Source organism: Cynocephalus volans, chromosome 9 (genome assembly GCF_027409185.1).
Source record: "Cynocephalus volans isolate mCynVol1 chromosome 9, mCynVol1.pri, whole genome shotgun sequence".
In the NCBI taxonomy this organism is placed as follows: domain Eukaryota; kingdom Metazoa; phylum Chordata; class Mammalia; order Dermoptera; family Cynocephalidae; genus Cynocephalus; species Cynocephalus volans.
The window spans coordinates 36,472,670-36,493,119 of NC_084468.1; the positions used below are offsets into that span (position 1 = coordinate 36,472,670).

The 20,450-nt window shown below is 38.9% G+C and overlaps 1 protein-coding gene across 9 annotated transcripts in view; it reads right to left on the reverse strand.

Moving 5' to 3' along the window:
• APBB2 (amyloid beta precursor protein binding family B member 2) overlaps positions 1–20,450 on the reverse strand; it is a 357,658-nt gene that overhangs the window by 217,828 nt on the left and 119,380 nt on the right. For 8 of the 9 annotated variants that reach the window (XM_063107683.1, XM_063107686.1, XM_063107684.1 and 5 more), the window contains 2 exons: positions 6,551–6,657; positions 3,910–4,009 (listed from right to left, as the gene is read on the reverse strand). The gene's annotated coding sequence lies outside the window, so the exon portion shown is untranslated. The remainder of the gene's footprint in view (positions 1–3,909; positions 4,010–6,550; positions 6,658–20,450) is intronic. The other variant, XM_063107679.1, reaches the window with a different exon arrangement.

Here is a 20,450-nt window from a genome sequence, read left to right on the forward strand (position 1 = left end):
CTAAGGCAACTTGACAAACCAAAACATTACCATGTAAAAGCACTTTTTATTTTGGTCACTGCTGTTATGTACTCAAGTAGATTACCTATACCTACTTGGCTGTGATCACTCTCTTTTAAATGTTGTCTTGGCCTATTTGCAGATATATTAAGCAGTTAAAATCCCAAAGTTAAACGCTACTTCACTATCCATTAATTTTCTCAGTTCTATATCTTCAATGTATTTGCAGCCTTTGGCTTGGTTCTCCCTAAAACCAAACTTCACTTGTAGTTCTCTCTCTAGAAAGCAAATATAATAGAATTTTTGAACTACAAATTTCCTAAATATCAATCAGTGCAACTCCTCAATTTACAGATATCAGAAGTGAGAATCCATCAGGTCTAATGACTTGTCCATGGCCCTGAGCCGGGGAATGGCAGGGCCAGGGCTAGGATCCAGGCCTCCCTTCTCCCAGCCCAAGGACTCTCCCACAATCACAGTCTGCCTGCTCATAAACCCAGAGTTCTAGGCCCAAGGTGGCTCTGTCTCATATTTTAATTAAGCTGTTGCCTTATGAAAAACCTGGCAATTTCTCTCTTCAAAGAATAAGACTTTTAATTTAAAACCAATATAAACTAGATAGAATGAAAACAAGTCACACTATCAACACAAGTCAAATCAATGTTTTTCACATTGGCTCATAAGTTAATGTGGCTGGTTTTCAGTCACTGAACAGATAAAAAAAGTTAAGCCTCAATTTTAGGAAAAAGTAAGAAAATGCAAACTACAACAATGAAGAGAGCATGTTTCATCTATCACATTGGAAAGTGTTCTTTTCTCTCCTTTTCCAGAGCAGGAAGAAATGGGCACTCCTCAAACAAGGATGACCAACAGAAAGGTTAAAGCTTCATCACAGGGCAGTTTGGACATGTACAGCCATGTCTTTAAAATATGCAAACCCTTTCACTTAGCGATTTCACTTCTCGACATTTTTTGAAGAAAAAAAAGAGTTCTGAGCAACAATTATAAGGAGAGCAAAAAACTGGAAGTATCCCAAATGGTCAAAAATGGGTGATTGTTAATTATGGTATAAACATGCAAGGTAATAAAGTATAAAATCACATAATAGCAGAAGATTTAATGAAATTAGAAAGATTCATGAAAAATTAAGTGACCCAAAAGCATGTTATAAAATCATATTAGAGTATGATCACAATAATGCTTAATATAAAGGCATACATGCATACACATATACACAAATTATAAAGATACATGCAAAATGTTAAGGATGAATTTTTCTTTGTGCTTTTTTGTATTTCCACATTCTCTAAGATAAATGGATTTTGATTTTTTTTCTTGGACAGAAGAAAAATATGATCAGTGCTATTTAAAAAATCTTACTGCCTTTAACTTTTCCCAATTCCCACATCCCCTCTTCACTGACAGAATCTTATACTAAAACTCTGAGACTCCCCAGAGGCCTCTGTGCTGTGATCACTCAAGTCTGGACAATCCTGCAGGGCTGCCTCCTGCACCAGGTGAAAAATTAAAACCAGAGAGAAAGCCCCTCTTTTGGGAGACCACATTGTATCCTGGCTGTTCTGGTGAGGCCCACTTGGCTGTTAATGATCTTAAGCATGGCTTTCAGATCCTTGTCTTAATGCAAAATTCAAATATTTCCCTGACCAAGATCTCTGGTTCTGCCCAAGCTTGCCCTCCAGTACTGTGTGATCTCTAGGCCACTGATTTCTTCAAACTAAGAGTTGAGACCAATGCATGGATAGTAAAAAAAACAACTTAATGGGTCCTTACCAGCAGTTTTTAACTTTAAAGATCCTCCTTCCAGCAAAGTGAATCAGCCTCCCTGCCCTCAATCGCTTTTGCCGCCTCCCTCTGGACCATCGCATAAATAAGTCCACCATGGGCCACAGCTACTTTTGAGTGGCCATGCAAGGAAGTGGACTGGTTAGAAAGATGTTTATGACACTTGGTCGAGTAAACGTTATGTACAACATTATCCCATTTTTGGCAAAAAAGAGAGAACAAATAAACATATAATAAACATATTAAGAGAGGATATTTGAAGTACAGAAAGTTATTCAACAAATGTTAAAAAGCGGTTATCTCTTGGTGTGTAAGGATATGAAAAGTTATTTTCTCTTTTCTTAATCTTCTATATTAAACATGTACTCCTAGGGACACAAAAATCAACTATATTGTATACTGATAAATTTAAAAAATAAACAAAAGTATACTCTTAAAAAATAAATAAATAATTTTAAAAACCTAAAAAAAAAAAATCCCAAACATGTACTTCCTGTACGATTTCTAAAGTGTTATTCCAATTACTGTATTTATTGCCATCATTCTTCCTATACGGAGTGTTCTCCTAGCACCTTCACGTTACCTGTGGTTACTGGGTTTAGTTGGGTAAGAGAAGAGATGTGAGACAGATGTCAGCATCCTTTCATGCTGAACTTTTAGGCCTTTAACACCTATATAACCAAAGGCCATGTTGGAGAAAACATGTGAGTGGATGTCACCTAAGTGATCACCCAAGTGATCGCCTTGTCACTTGATAGACTGGTGGGAGGAAAGGAACACAGATGGGGGGAACACAGACAAACCTAGGCTCAAACTGTAACTCTGCTCTGACCTGTCAAATTACTTTGTTGTTTCAAGCCTCAGTTTCCTCATCTGTCAGATGGGGATAGTAAAAGGAAACTTTCAAGGTTTATGCAATTTAAAGTGAAATACTTCTAGGAATTACAGGACTCAGTGTGTGGCATGGAGTAGTACCTTAAACAAAACCATCACTTTCATCAGTGAGAGCAATGGAGTCATGGAGGGAAGGCCAAAGAAATAAATGTATGTGCCTGTTATTGTTTAAATTTTTTACATGGCAATTTCTTACACATAGCAAGAGAGGAAATACCCACAGTCTGAGTGAGAAGGAAGCAAAGGCAGAGAGAGCCCGGGGCAGGCAAGCAGCCCGTGGGGCAGCACACAGGTGCCCTGGAGCCCTGACCATGCCCTTGGCCTTGGCTGCACAGGCTCTGCCAGTGCCCTGGAAAATGCTTTACAGGGGCTTCCCAAGCACAGTTGTTAACCAGACCCACCTAAGCCCAAGATGACTCCACAAATATTTGAGCATTTACCACAGACAAAATCATGTCCTCACTCACAGAGAGGAGGGACATGAAAAAGAGTTTAGTGTCAAAATTCAGACAAAGCACACACACGTGCCAACATATAAAAGTAATTTGGGACACAAGCTTCAGGAGGGATATTTAAGAGCTGCAGGAGCACATGTTTCCAGCTGGGAAACCATGGAAACTTCCTGGGGAAAAAGGCGGCACCCTAAAGCAAGAGCAGGATTTTAGCAAGTTATCAAAAGATGGATCCACATTCCAGAGAGAAAGCAGCACTAGCCTCAGGGTCACCTGAAGCAAAGGCCTCAGGGTCACCACACAGTAACACAAAGGCAGTGGGTATATCTTGGTAGGAGCAGCCCACGCAGACCAGCATAAGATATCTACTGCAGAGTAATAATACTAACAACAACAGTGATCAATTATGAGTAATGATCAATTTTGAGTATTAAGAATAAGGAGTAGTGAAAGAAAATGTGGGACCTTCTGGCGTAGAGGGGATGCACTAATCTTTTCCAGCAGGAAAATGGCAAGATTGGAGCTGTGCCTCAGCTAGATTAATTTGGTGACTATGCTAGAGTCAAATTTGCAGCCAGAGAGATTGCAGGCCAGAGGTCTGGAGACTACTGCAACAGTCCAGATTCTGACAGCCAAGGTCAGAGTGGTGGTGCAGTCATGCAAAGGAATGGATAAGTACAGACAATAATTAACAGGATGCAATTTTATTAGCAATTTCCAAAGTAGTTTAAAAACTTTAGTCTAACACAAGCACAAATACCTGTATGAAAAGTCAGGAAAGGTCAGCTCGAGCTATTTACTTCTTATTTTGGTGCTCAGTGGATGTCGTTCTACATTCCATCAACGAACAGCATCCTGTCCTGAAAGAAGATAGCCTTGAAGGGCAGAACAATGATCCCAAAACAGGAAGAAAATCTAAAACTCCAATTTGCCATATGAGCCTCAAAAACAATCCAGAGCATAGCAGTGTGTACTGCCAACCCTTGACTGAAGGTTCTGACCATACTTAATGATAAAATTATAAACTCCGGAGAATTTTTTTTTTCTGAAATAGTTTCCCTTCTCCAGGACAGAGTGTGGCCCTGTTCAGACATAGGCCTGGCTCAGAGGCCCCAAGTCATCTTGGTTTTCTTGCCTTACAGGAGCACAGACTGAGCCACTGAGGTTAAAGTTAGCACTACTGCTAAGAGTGGTCACTACAGAAGGTCACCTGGAGGTTTTAACAAGCAAACCTTACTTAATAATCGGAAGAAGCGAGGTACAAAGGAGGCGGCGAGGAGAATGGAAAACAAACCACGCAAAATAAACAATGGTGTTAATGTGTTGGATGAAGAGACAAACAATACAGGGAAAAAAAATCAAAGGTGGAAACCACAAGAGGGTGAGAACCACACTCTAGTTGCACAAAAGAACATTCAAGCAACATGTTATGTAGACACGAGCCCCCTGGAAAAGGCAGCCACTCATTCTCCTTCTCACCAGAAGAAAGGCACAAGCAACATGCTCAGCAGAGGCCTCAGGGTGGCGATCGTAGCCATCTCTTTCCTCAGGATGTCTAGCACACTCCTGGCACCCAGAAGGGTAAGATAAAAAGATGGTTTTCTACTAGAGAGCTCTTGGTAAGGAACGACTCAGTGAAAAAGAAGGACTTCCTTGCCACTACTGAACAGCGCAAGCCTGTGCAGCAGGGAGCCCTTCGGTAAGCTCTGGAAAGGCACCTGCTGATGGGTGATGCGCCATTCCCCAAGATGGTAAAAAAAAAAAGAGCATGTCCACACATGTGAATTTTCCAGATAAATTTACCTCTTCCACTCCAAGAGCCCAAGTTATAATTTTAAGCATTTTGAAAGAAGAATCTGCTCAAAATATATTAGTTTAAACCATATGAAATTAGCACTATTATAGGTCAAAAACTAGCAATGGATTAACCACAGTACATTCCTTCCAACTTTCTTCTACAGCAGGGGTAGGCAAATTTGTTCTTAATAGGATCATAGCCTTTGAGGGCCCAGAATGAAATAGAGATTATGTAGGTATTTATATAACCACTTAAAAATATAAAAAATACCCTCAGCTCCTACAAAAACAGGGAAGGGGCTAGATTGGGTCATTGGCCATAGTTTTCCAACCTCTGTTGTACAGTACACAGGTGTAAACTTTATTCTGATGACGCTCACTATGAAAATTGCTAATTTTAGAGTAAAATAGTAATGCCCCTGGAGACACTAAAGTAGGTAGAAAAGCTGTTTACCCCAACATTGCTGGCTTTCGTGCTGGCAGTTGGTCTGAATCCTCATTCTGCTGTCAGCAATTCCTTCCCATTGCTATTCATATGTCACTGCTTTTAACTATCTGGTTCATTATACAAGCAATTGTCTGGGTGAGGGCTTGAGGGTGGTTCTAACTTTTCTATGAAGAAAAAAACTGTGTTGTACATTGAAATGGGACTTAAAGGTGATTATGAATAAACATAACTACAGAAAACAACCGGGAGTAAAATCCCTGTGGGGATTAATCCCAAACATACCCCTGATTTGAAGCAAAAATTCCAAAGGGTCCAAAGGGAAGTAACAAAAACAAATACACATCTACACAGCTGGCCCAAGGCTGAAAAACTAAAAAACTAAAAAACAAAACAAGTCTGAGACAAAATGTCTTTTATACAAATAAAGATAAATCATTAAATGGGTAGTAATCATTTTTCTCCTAAGTTAATCAAGGGTAAAGACAAATAGGAAAAGGCTGCAAATGTAGCAGTTCCCAAAAAACCACTGGAAAACCTCACGTGTGGTGAAACACTGCAAGTCATCACCCAGGGAACTGAAAGAGTCTCCTCCTTTGGCTAAGAAAGAAGAGGCAAGGACTCTATCCCTAATACATGTCAAACAAAGACATACCCAGACCATCTCTGTTCTGGGTCCATAAATATTTTTCTTTCAAAAAAATTAAAACAATCCCTGGGAAATGTTTTTAATTTATGGCATTACTCTTGTTTCAAATGTTATATATTGTGATGAAAAAGGAAAGCTTTTTTAAAAAAAAGTAAGGCCTGTATATGAATAGATACATTGAAACAGAAAAGGGAGATTGCTGATATACACTTCTGGTTTTATAGAGCTACTTGATTACAAAAATCCTAATTTGGGGGGGAGGGGGAACAGCTGGTCAGTACGGGGATCCACACCCTTGACCTTGGTGTTGACAAAAATCCTAATTTAGATAAAATTTCTCACCATTCAATATTAAAAACTTACCCTAGAGCGATCCATTCTCCTGCATTTCTGAACACTCTCATTCAATTCTATGAACCTTCACCAGTTCTGCACCCTGTGATATTCTACAACGGAAATTAAAGGGAAAAAAGGGAGAAAGAGAGAGAGAGCACACAATCTCTTACGTACATGAGCTGCCTGGACAACAGTGAGCCTCCGGGTACCATCTGCCCATAGCGACAGTCCGCAGGGGCCTCAGCAGTTCCCAGGTACTCAGGAAAGACTGAGATGGTTAGCTGTGGTGGGGAGAGAAGGGGAAAAAAAAGGTAGAAACAAAAGAGACTTAGGATAATGACTGCATTTTTTTTTCATTAAAATGCTAATGATGACCACAAATTTCCAGATAACCATATTTATGAATTATTCATAGTCACATGTGAGCTGAAGTCTCCCTGTCACTGCAGGCAGGCACAGAACTTGCTGGTGATTAGCACATGACCCCTGGAATAGGTGTGACAGAAGAGTAGGTCACTGCATGTTTCTTCATGAGGGCTGACCCCCACTGGCTCTCTTAGAAGTCTAGGCAACCCCCCCCCACATTTTGCAGATGCTTTTTCATCTCATTCTTCCTTAACGTCAAGGAACAGCACTAGCCTGGCTCTTTGCTGTGAGATCTGAACTAATGAAAAGCCTTGAAAGGAAAAATAAGAATTTTCTGTATTGGAGAGGTTAGACATCAAATTGATTTTTTAAAAAACTTTTCATTGAAGTATAACATAAATACAGAAAAATGCACACACCACAAGTGGACAGCTCAATGAACTTTTCTAAACTGAACATACCTAATCAAAAACCAGAACATTATCAGCACTGCAAAAGTTCCCTTCATGTCCCCTTCTAAAGGTAACTCCCATGTATAGATTACTTTTGTCCATTTTTGTGGCCATCACATTGATTTACTGGCATTATTAATTTTTCACTTAAAAAACATGCTGAACACCTATCAGATGCTAAGCACTGTGCTATAAGCTGGAGCTACAAAGATGAATAATATACCTTTCCTATCTCTAGGGAAAGTACAGTCTAGAGGGGCCGAGGGACACACAGAAACTGGCCCCCGTGGGGCAGGGGGATGAGTTTCCTGATTGAGACTCATGTCAAGCAGGGGCACTTAGCACAGAAATGGAGAGGTCAGGGAAGTCTTCCAAGAAAACGAGATGACCAGCATGTCCCAAGGCAGGGTAGGAGTTAGCTGTTCTGGAGATGGGAGACGAGACAACGGAAAAGGCAGAGGTAAGACACTGCATGGTGCAGGTCAGTGTCACTGGACACTCTCTAGGGTGAGGCCTGCAGTGTGAGGCCAGATGGCAACCTTGGATGCATATCAAAGAACCATGACTTTATCCTGGCTGCAAACAGCCACTGATGGGCCAGATCTGGGTTTCAGATACATTACTCTTCCTGGAGGGATTTGAATGGGGCAGAGAGGAGGCAGGGAGACCAGTTAGGCCAGTTTGGTTGTTACAATCATCTAGACAGACTAGGAAGGGTGGAAACTAGGGCAGTGGAAGCAGGTGAGGAAGGGGAGAGAAGAATTAGTTGTTGGAAACATCCAGAAGTGAAAAGTAGAGCAACTTGGTTGACTACACGTGGGTGGATGATAGTGACAACTGAGGTAGAGAATTCAAGGAAGGAATAGAGAAGACAAGGAGCTTAGTTTGGGCTGTTAGAAACAGAGGCATAGAAGATCCGGGTGGGGATACCCAGATATTCTTGAGTACAAAGCGTAGGGAAGAAGCCTGAGCAAAATGTAAAAGCACATAAGTGATTACTATGTAGAGAGCTGCAGAGACCATGGCAGACATCGTTGAAGGAACATGGGCAGAGTGAGAAGATTATAGGATCAGCACTAAGAGTAGAACCCCAGAGAACACAAACAATGATGAGCGGGCAGAGGAAAAAGATCTTTTCAAGAAGACCGAGGAAGAATGGCAGAGAGGTACCATGGGATGCAAAGAAATGAATAATGATAAAAAATGAAAAATATATCTTTGGATTCGGCATTTAAGAAGTCACTGGCCACCCTGATTGAGGGTTGCTTTAGTGAAGTGGTGGAGGCAGAGACAATAGAACCAACAGAGCAGGGGGCAGAGCAGAGGAAGGAGAATGGACAGCTGCTGGAAGAGATTAAGTGCCGACAGAAGGACCCACCTACAGGCTGAAAGAATCAGGAGAGAGGGAGAGGTTGAGAGTATACGAGGAAGGAGAGAAAGGGGATTAGATCTCAAAAGAGGTGGGAAAGGGACTGACCTTGAAGAGGAAAGGGGAATCCACAACCCTCTGTTATTAAAGAAGGGGAATAAAATAAATCTGGCTACAGTAAGTTTGTAATTAACAGCATCGGGATGTTGGAGGCAACAGACTGCATGACATCAACATTCTTGAAAATAGTTGGCAAAGCTCTTTGCTGGGAATGAGGTGACAGGTAAATGGTTTGAGGACACAGATCTTGAAATTCTTGGTTTCTGGCATGCTACTCCCCCAAATTAAAGTAGTCCAACCCTGTTTTAAGGTAAACAATAACACGAGGGTACTTCAAAAAGTTTATGGAAAGATTTGCATTATCTTTCAATTCTGTTTTTCCATGAACTTTTTGAAGTACCCTTGTACATGCCAGTACATGTCAAAGTGGAAAAGGGCATCTGTGAGGTAAGTATACCCAGAGGAGAATTTTAAAGTATCAAAAAATACTATAGAAAGAAAACATTTAGAAAAAGGCTCTTAAAGTGATCTTAAGTTTTGGGTAACAACCTGTCTAAAGGTTTACATATAGTTGCATTAAGCAAAACCACTGCCCACTGGCTTACAAGACTTGAGATGCTCCAATTCAAAGGTCCTTCCTAGCATGCCTAACCTAATAGAAATGAAAAAGAGCAGACATTCAAAAGTAAAGGCAAGAAGCCGTGGCACCTGCCCCTGAGACTTCCTAGCACAGTGCCTCTCAAGACAGCAGCTGTGGCCCCCCCACTTCAGTCTCCTGCACACTTTTCCACCTAGGGCTTTGACAAATCCACAAATGAAGTGGAGTGACTTAGTTCTTGAAAAGTATCCCAGTAATGCCCAAAGTAGCAAGATTCATTAAAAACATAATGCAGTGGAAAACACCTTGAAAAGCAGCTTTTATGTTCTCCAAGCAGCCTTTGTGATCTCAAAAACTCTGAGGCTGCTCCACAGTTTGTTCTGTTAATATGGATGAGATCCAGGCCATCTTTGGGACTAGAGAGAATTTTAGACTGACCTTACCTTAACTGAAGTCAGCCAGGACAGAGGTAGTCCTATGACATCAAATGCTGACTAACTAGACCATTCATCTTTGTATCCACAGGGCACAGGATATAGCAAGCAGTCAATAAATGTGGAATAAATCAATAAACCAATATACAAGTGAAGAATTTTCACAACTGAGAGGTAAGGAGGCCAATTAAATAGTGAGAACAGAAATAGCCTTTCTCTTTTTTTCCTACCTTAACTGACTCAAAGCAAAGCTGCAAATCACATTCAATTGCATTTGCTTTTTACAGAAGAAAACCTTTATGAACTCATAAGTAAAAATTGTGTGTTAAGTAGGAGGATTCAGAAATTATAAAAAGGAAAAACAGGATGCCTCTTAAATAGGAAAATAGGTAGGTGCAAACATTTTGAGCATACAAAGATTGAAATTGTAGACTTCACATCTGTCTGCCTTTGTTGTTCTGTGTGAAGGACAGGACATCATTACTCTAACAGCATGGTGCCTCTCCTCCCAGATGCTCACTCAAATGACAACCTGCTTAGATTTAACCCACAGGGGCAATAAGATAAATACTAATGAGATAATCAAGTCTTGCTTCTTTGAAAATTCTGAAAATTCACCTTGGTTACAGTTCTATGTTTTTGTCCTAATATATATATATTTCTATTACTCATCAGTTTACTCTTTTCGCACATAAGCCCTGAGGTATTTCTGATCATACTGAATGCATTTTAGATATTACATAGCAGCACACCCTAGCATTTGTATGGAAATAACTTTAATGATAAAGTTTCCAAAAATGAGGGGTAGTTTTCTTATTCGTATGTACTATGTGACCTTTTTCTGAACTGTTAAAAAATAACTTGATCCTGAAAACACCAAATCTCATTCTGCACATCTGATCAGCAGTATCTTGAGAAAGAAACAAATCTTAGAGATTGTCATCCCTCTTTCTACTCTTAAGAATGCTAAGAGACCAAGACAAACAATACACTTCTCACTAGAATGCAAGCCATCAAGGGGAGAAAGAAAATATATTTGCCAGTCCACAAAGTGTTTAGTGTGCAGCTTTTTAATTACTATATTTATGGTACTATCCATAATGTATTCACTACCACAAATGCTTTACAAGGTCATTAATCCTCAACAAATACATTAATGCTTCCCTCCTCTTCTGCAAATTCTTCTTATGCTGATGTGGAGCAAAAAATGCCAAGAATTCTCTCCAAAATAAACATTTCATGTCAACAGCCACTAGTTGTACTATCCTCATTTAACTATTTGAAGATGCTATAATATCTTTGCTTAAGTATTTGCTGCCATTGACCTAAAAGATGAATTTGTAAACCAAATTTTTTAAAATGGTTTTGCTTAATGCAACATTTTTTTGGACATGAAAGGTGGTGCAAGATACTAAAAAGGTTGCCTATGCTCCTCAAAAATAATATATTCTGTAACTCATTAAATTATAATTCTCGCATCATTCTGCAGTTACAATACAGTATAATTTCTGCTTTTTAGGAATCTCAAGGAATAAGGGCTAGCTGGTTAGCTCACTTGGTTAGAGCATGGTGCTAACATTGGTTAGAGCATGGTGCTAACACCAAGGTCAAGGGTTCATATCCCCATTCTAGTCAGCCACCAAAAAAAAAAAAAAAAAAAAAGATTCCAGTACAGAAATCTCAAGGAATAAGACACTGAGAATAATCAAAATTTTCATAATAGTTTAAGGACTACCTATCTTAAGCATATAAAATGGGTTTAATTTCAATCAAAGAGGATTAATTTTTTTTAACGTAATACCTTCTTCAGAGAATCCAGAATGACTAATCTTTGGTGGCACAGGATCATCTATATGCCTATCAATTAGTTTGCTCTGTTGGAACACGAGAATACTAACTCAGGAAAAGAAGCTGGCCCAGCAGTTACTAGGCAGGAGCTGGGTTTCTACCACTACAAAAAGGGCTGGATGGGGAGTTCCTACCCAAGCAACAGGGCACACAGAATCTAAAGGAAGAAGAGACGGCTGAAGTTCAAACACCAAGGAAAGTACAGATATAAATACACTCTGAAGAACCAAAGGTGAAATCCAAGTTACAGATCTAGGTGTAGAAATAAGATCTGTGGCCAAGTAGAGTCAGAATCTGAGTGGGAGATGAATTGATGAGGAATAGAGGGCCTGGGTGTGAGAATGGTTTTGTGTGTGTGCTGCTGGTAACTGGGCTTAACCTGCCTACTAAAGGCCAGTGGCAAGACAGCTGTTCTCAGAGCCTTCTGATGCACAGAGGGCTGTTTGCTCTAGGCTTTGGGGGATATTTTGTCTGCCTTTCATAGTTTGGTTATCTCCTTTCCCTTACCCTAAAGAGCTGCGTCTCATTTCTATTGGAGTACCAAACTTTCCCTTCATCAAGTCAGCTATGATTTTGGAAATCAAACAAAATGATGAAATATAAGAGAACTAAACTTAAAATACAAAGCTCCAGGTAAGGTCTGAAAGGTCTGAAAGGGCAGAGTGCAGACTCTGAACACATACTTGGGTTGTTGAGATGCCTCTTTGGTTTATTTCTTGGTTCTTAGGGAATTCAAAGGGTATTCCTTAAGCAGACCTTGCTTGAAGTCATTTAGTACAAATACAGCCAAGTCTAAAACATAGCCTGGGTAGTGTTATTTGCAAGTGACCACTGTTACTTAACAAGGACCTCTTTTAGAGAAATTCAACAAGCAGAACCTCCAGAAACACAAAAGAACCAACTGTTCCGAGGTGAAGTATCTGTGGAAATGTGGGAACAAACTCAGAACCCGAGTGGCTGTAGGCCAGTCAATTAGCCTTCCATGCCTCATCTGTAGAATGGGCTAATGTTACCTACCTTGCAAAGGTATGAAGGAGAACAAAATGAAAGGCTCAGAAGAGATGCACAAATGTGAATTAAACCTTAAGTAGAAACACAGTAATAACCCCCTAGGACACACAGATCTTTATTTAGAGCTGGAAAGGTCATATGCCTAGGGGTTTCTATCCAACTCTCACAACCCCATATAAGATTCTTTTTCCAACTTACTTTTGACAGAACATTCTTTTTGTCTAATAAATAACATGTTTTTAACTTAACTGCTCAAATAGGAAGTATAAGTACTACAGCATTTTCAGATATAAAAACCAGAATGTAAAAGTTCCCCATTATGATTTTCCCATTTTATCTCTTCCTTAACAACTTCTTAACCATGTTATTTCTTTTCTATTTTTCCCATTTTTCTTTATAGCGTCTTCATAGATCTTTTTTCTCACCTTAAGATCAGTCTTTGCAATAAGAGTAACTAACATCTGTATGTTATTTAGCAGTTTACAAGGCACCTTCACATACATTACCTTATTTCCCTTAAATAACTTATATTTTCTTCTCTTTATTTTCTCTTGCCCCACTTTCAGAAACACAGAACTTTCTAAAAATCAAAGAAGCAATTTTTCTCCTTTCAAACTGCCCATATACAATACTTTACAATAACACAATATTTTGCAGAGTTGTCTAAAGCAAATTACCTACATCTTGACACATCCAACTCTTACAAATAATTTTCTTCTCCCTGGTAATAAAATCTTGAATTTAAAATACAGTTAGAAATCTGTAAATGTACCAACATATTAAAATAAGACAGGTCAATCCCTTTAAGAATCAACAAAAATAATATATGAAAAATAAACGGAATAAGAGGTGACAAAAATTACCAAAAAAAAAAAAGAAAAGAAATAAAGCTGTTGTTTTAGCTTCCAGTAAAATTTCCATCATCTATTTTACCAGAGCTATTTTTCCCCAAGCTCTGCATTAAATAATCTAATCATTAAATCTGTGAAAACCACAAGGGATGCACCCATCTCATTAAAATAGATGATCATTTGAGCTACGATAATGAGAAAGAGCATCTATTTTTGGTTTTAAGGACAGAAGTACTTCCTGCCTGTTGCCCAGAGGCAGAGATACTTCTAGTAAGCTTTAGCACAAAACAGATGCCTGGTATTCTTTATCCACCATGATGACAACAGCCACCTTCAAACAGAAGTGTTTCCTCTCAGAACCTCTACATGCTCTCAATCTTGATTTATCAACAAAGAACATGAGCTGTCTCAAACAAAAAAATATTAATTCAACTATGTGAAAGTAAATACTTTTTTAAAGGATTCTGTAAATTCTAGATTAGGAATCATATCATCTTCCTTTATGTTCATTCAAACCCTACAAGATACAAAACCTTTAAAATTTGAATTGGCTGCTCTTTTGCTTTACAGTGTTTGAATGAGGCCCAAAGTAATATTACAGTAATCCCTGATACACATTAATAATATATTTTTATTTGTTTGGTTTTTTGGGAGGGCTGGCTGGTATGGGAATCTGAACCCATGAACTTGGTGTTATAATATCACACTCTAACTGACTAAGCTAACCAGACCACATTAATAATATATCAAACACCGTAAAAAAAAAAACCCCAATCAGTTGTTATTCTTAAAACTGGGGTACTAGGGCCGGCCCCGTGGCTCACTCGGGAGAGTGTGGCGCTGGTAGTGCCGAGGCCGCGGGTTCGGATCCTATATAGGGATGGCCGGTGCTCTCACTGGCTGAGCGTGGTGCAGACAGCACTGTGCCGAGGGTTGCAATCCCCTTACTGGTCAAAAAAAACCAAAAAACAAAACTGGAGTACTAATGAAATTTAAGGAAAAGTTTAAAGACATATGATATTTAGTCCTGATTCTTCTGTGGTGTTGACATGTTCAATGATGTAAGCCTTTGGCATTTTGCAAGAGAGAATCCGAGTGATTTTATCATAGGAACAAAGAAGGATGTCATGATCCAACATTCTTCCATAGAATCTATAGAGACACCTCATGGAAGCTTTCTTCTCTGCAGAAACAACTGGGACCACTGGATAGACCTTTTAGAAAAGAATGTTTTTTCTAGTTTGGACACAATTCATGTCAAACTATTAAAGTGTGACCCAACTGAGATTATGGCTGTGGAAAACCCCAGGGAATGACGGCCATCTTTTGCAATGTTGGAAATGTTATGTATGTTTGTGACTGGGTTTGAGAGGTCAGACTTGGAATTTACATTTTATAGATAACCGACCCTTTTTCCTATTATGTACTCAAACCAAGAAAGGCTAATACTTAGTTCATTTTGACAGTGAGAGTAACAATCTCTGAATAAAATTGAAAAATATGGAGTAACCAAATTAACTCTTCTTTGATGGACCAGATAACCACGTATCCAAATTGAACTGAATCTCAAAAGGTGATTAAAAGTTATTCAGTTATATGTGGTAGATTACAATCGTGTGCTTATCTCCATTTCCTCCCAAAACTCCACCAAATGACATTAAGTGAGGGGCAGAGATAAACCACAAGAAGAAAGAGAATTAAAGAAGACAAAATTAATGGAAAAAAATTTTGGAAAATGGAAAGCAGATGGGCCAATGATGAATGAATGTTCAAAGCAGGGATAGACAAAACTTAAATATCTACAGACAGAATTGTCAGGAAATAAGAAGCCAATATGGAGCATAGAACCCTAGAAAAGTGCAAATTAAGGTACTTACACCTGAAGAGAGGGTTAGATGGAGAGGACAGGGTGGAGGTAGCATTGAAAACTGGAACACTGCTTGCAAGTCATTTTAAGAAGTAAATCTCCAGCTTCTTCCTTAGCCATGAAGCTTGCTAACTGCCCCTCCACCTCAGCAGATGCAGGGTTGCTCTTTGCAAAGGTTAAACCTGAGAGGAGCTGGACTCAGGGAGATTAGGAACATTGAAGGGGTGGAGGAGCCATACTGAGAGAGAGAACTGATTGGAAATGTGCACTCTGAATGGACAGCCCCACAGCCCCTTCTCCTGCTGTGTTCCTGGGGCGTCGGCCAGGTAGGAGACGGGAAGACTTTTCTAGGGAAACTAACCAGTCCAAGAAGAGATCTATAGTTACCATAATTGGGAAGCAGGGAGATTTTTGAAAAGAGGTGGTCATCCTATGGTGAGGACACAAGTTGACAAACCTTGCTCAGTGCCTCCACATAAATAAAAATGACAATATGATCACCAGACATGTGATAGAGAGTCTAACATGATAGACAGGAACTTTATGAGGAAAGAGTCAATGCAGGGAGAAAACTTCAAATGTACATGATTAATAACCCAAAGGGGGTAAAAGGTACTGCAACCATAAAGCAAGAAAAAACAAGATACTATGAAATAAAAATATTATGAGAACAAGAAAAAGCTCCTAGAAATTAATATTATGATCACAGGAATAAAAAATCAAAAGAAGAATTAAAGGTAATAGATCTATTAAAAGTTCCCCAAAAGCAGAACAAAAAGATACAAGGATGGAGATCACTAACTTTTTTTTTTTTAACAAGAAGTAAACTGAAGGGAAAATCCAAAAGCTCCAGCATGTGACAGATAGAAGTTCCAGAAAAGAGAGAACAGAGAACAGTGGGAAGAAAATTAGATTCCACCCTCTCAAAAATAAAGTCTTTCCAATAAATGAAAAAAGTTACATACCACCACATATTATGATGAAACCTCGGAACACTGGGGAAATTAAAAAACAAAAAAACCCCCACAAAACTATAAAAGCTTCTGAAAAAAACAAGTGACGTACAAAGTAAACAATCAGAACAGCATCCACCGATTCAGTAGCAAAATTGGAAGTAGAAGAAAATGGAACAAGACCTCCAAAACTCTCAGGGAAAATAATTTCCAACTTCAAATCTGATATCAGTCATATGTAAGGGGAGATTAAATGACATTTTTATACATACCAGATCTCAGAAAACAACTTCATACACACTCTTTCTCAAGAAGCAGCTGGGCAATGTGCCTCCCCAAAAGAGAGCCAAAACCAAAGGAAATGTCATCCAGTAAAAGCATCAATCAAAAATTCTCAACAGGACGTTGAGGGACAATTCTAGGTAAACAGCTGTGCATAAGTCCTCAAGAGTCAACACTCCAGAATGGAGCAGGGAAGCAGAAAGCTCCAGGAAACATGTCACACACATCTATAAGAACTAAGAGAAAAGCCATTGTCTTTGATCTTATTTGAGAATTTGAGTATAAATAAGCAATATGTAAACAGAATACTAAACCAAAAAAAATTTTTAATATGCTGTACAAGAAAAATAAAACTATAGTACTGTGTTGCTGAGCTGTGAAAAATGTTTATAGTGAAACAAATTGAGATATAACTACCGTGGAGAGTAAAGGACAGGTATTTAAGGGAGGGAGAGAAAAAGAGAGCTAAAATTTTATCTTCCTTAATAGGAATTCAATACCTAAAATTTAAAAAACAAATTCAAGGAATACCAATATAAACATATTAATTTGCTATGTAGAAGTAAATGCCAGAAGAAGAGCTAAATGAATTCAATGCAGCTGTAGTTGCTTCTGAAAAGTAAACAAATGGCAAAGCAAATAAGTGGGGCAGGAATCTGTAAGCTATACATGTATTATTGCAATTAAAAAATGAATTTCTAAAAGGACAGGGTCAGTCAATGAAACATATAAACCACTCAAATGTGCAAGACAAATTGATAGTGAAATTTCATTTTCTACTATAAACAAGGAAACAGATAAATCTTACTCTGCTTCTCCTAGTTAATCAAATTGTCAAAATTCAATTCAGTGCATTTTATCTTATTACTTCAAGGAACACACAATGAGAGGTCAAATACGCCTAAATCTTCACATCTATAGCTTTTGTTAACAGTGGATGAAAGTGTCCCTAGACACTAGCGCACAAGGAAGAACTGGCCATCTTTGTTACCATACGGTCCATTAACTGCAGCTTCATATGGATAAACATCTTGGCCACCACCATCACCTCCCCTTCTACCAAGTCCCTACTGCAGCTTCTTACAGTGAGTTTTATATCCTTATGGAAGGAGAAGGATGGAGACTGTACAGCATCTGAACCCACTTCCTATATTTGGGGAACTCCTCATCATGTGAGTTTCGATGTGATGAACACCTTTCAGAGAAGAAAAAAAAATGGCTGGTTGCTCACCTTCCCCAAGTCCCTTGCAGCTAAAGTACAGGCACATGACTTAGCTTAGCCAATCCTGAATCTAGAGCTACAGACACAGAGAGGCAGGAGCAGTAGAAAATTATCCTGGGTGAGGGCAATGGCGACAATTCCCACTGACCAGTGACGGAGTTGGTACGGAGGGCCTGGTCCCAATGAGGTGGTCCAACATGAATACCCATGTCCAGTGTGACAGTGTCTACCATGCACAGAACTAATCATTTTATATAACCTTAACTATGAATCTGGCCTGTAGTCTATTTGTTGCTGTCCTTTTCCCAACTTGTGGCAAATCCAGAACCTACCCAATATCTTCAGAATGAATTATTTCTCTCCCTAAATCACCCAGCCAATCTCCATTGCCTCTGTCTAAGAACCCTGACTGACAGATTGCCCCAGAATAAACAGGTAGAGATTGGGGGCTGCCTACTGAAGTTAAGAATGAAATGTTTATGGTTCTTAAGATCCCAGAACAGAACTAAGGACATTTTCCCACAGAGAAACACGGGGAAAGGTTATGTTTTAAGGTACAAATAAAACTGTTTCTGGAATGTTATGGGTTAAGGAAGTTTGGGTAGGCTCATCTCTTTGTATTGTTTTCCACCATTAGCCAACACGTTCAAAGTTCTAAACCACTAGCTGACTTTATGACAAACACTGGGAATGTAACTGGTTTGTGAATTGGGAGCTACCACTATTTACATCTGGCCAGAGACTCATGCTCCCGATTCTCACTGTTGTGAGTGGGCAGAAGAGCAGTGGGTGAGGAAGAACAGAGTTCTCTGTCCTTCCACTTCTACACAGCTTTCTGAGAGATGAGGCAGTTTGAACACCAGTGGTCAGGAACTACACATGACTATAAAATTGCAAACCAAGACAGCCAAAGATTTACATTCAACAGTAGAAACATTAATATTGCTGAAAAGCTGTATCTATCAGTCCAGTGCACTGCAGCACATTTAGTTCCAAATCTGAGGAAACTGAATCTAGGCAATTTATCTGCATATGTCTCCAGCTAACTACACAAATTTTGCAGACGAAGCTAGAAGTTAAGATAAATAGCTTAGACCAAACTGTTGATGTAACCAAAAGGCTTCATAAAAGAGTCAAATGCAATAATGACATTAATAGAAATGTGAATGCAGAGAAAGAAAGCTTCCCTCTGTGGTACCCCATTGTCTCTACACACTGAGAAAGTCTTTCATGACAAAGAACAGCTATCTTTTGTTAGTTGTACACAACAAGCTTACACACACCCCATAAAGAGGGCTTACGAAATCAATGCAAAGCTTGATGCATGCATATAATTTCTCTTCTTGTGGTGTTATTTCATAAAGACTTGCCAAGAGATCAATCCCTCAGTCACATAACTGAGGCTATAAATCACTTTGGGGGAAAAAAAATTTTTATTTCAGTTGGTGATGTAAATGCTCCTTCAAATTCCATCAACTGCCAACCATATTTACCATATATTCTTCAGTCAGTCAGTTTCCTTGAAATATCTAATGGCAGTTAAAACAAGAGTTTCATTCCACAGTTGTCCAAGTGAATTATACTGTGCTCACACAGTGTTTTTGGAAAGCCAAGATAAATTTATCTCAGTCAATCCCAGATTCCCCCCGCATTTCATCTGGAGATTACAAACGGACAGTGATTCCACACAGCAATACGTGTGTGTAACAAAGTAAGTACACAGTCTCATCACCACAGCTCTGTAGTGAACAGGGCACAAATCTGCTATTTGGGTTTCAGAAATGAAGAGAGAAAAAGGAAAGAAAAAATCCCAGAAAATCATTCTCAAAAGCTGTTTCCAAAAGCATCTTTTTTAGAAATTTAAAAACAAGAGTCAGTTTTTTTATGCACAAGTATAAAGGAGGCAAATTCATAGCTAGCTAATGACCTCAGAATGGTGGAACCATAAATCGCTATTTCCAAAACAGATACATTGTATCCAAGCCTGAATTAATACTTAGTTACACAAATATTTTTTTGTCTTTCTGCCTCTAGAAAAGCTTAGAGATCCTCCAAAAATTTACAAAGAGGGGTTTTTCTTTGTCCAGTGAAGGTTCTGCTTCTAGTCATCATAAGTAGCAGAATTTGAAATTTTTACTATAAGACTATCTACTGGACTATCTAACCTCTTAAATATCTTCTTAGTCTGAAACTTTTTAACTAAACAAATGACAGTATTTAATTAAAATGGCACTGATTTCACCAACATCAAAGAATGTAAATTGAAAGTTAACGAAGTTCTAAGGGAAGTATAAAATGGTGAAACATTATCATTCATTTAAAAAAGAAGTAATTGAAAGCAAGTCAAATGAACCACCAATACTTCAACACCTACTACAAACTCAGCAGTTTTTGTGGAACAGGAAAGAGGCATGTGACACTGCTCTGGCAACAGGGAGCTTAGAACGTTGAAGAAACATGATACATGGAAGGCTGGACGAATGTTGGATCGTAGACCTCACAGAACGTAGGTTTAGACTTGAAGCAAAAGAAGTTGAATAGGTCAGATGAGCCCATTTTCTGTCAGATAAGCCTATTATACTCATTTTCTTTTTAAAATTTTTATGTGGCATGATTTATGTCCACACCTCATAGCATAAAGGATACCAATCAACAATGCTGTCAAAGTCAATTTCATGCAACTAGGGAACTTCACCAGTATCTTTCCAAAATCCCCTATCACACTGAAGTATTACTTTCTGACAAGTCTGAGTCTCCCCCA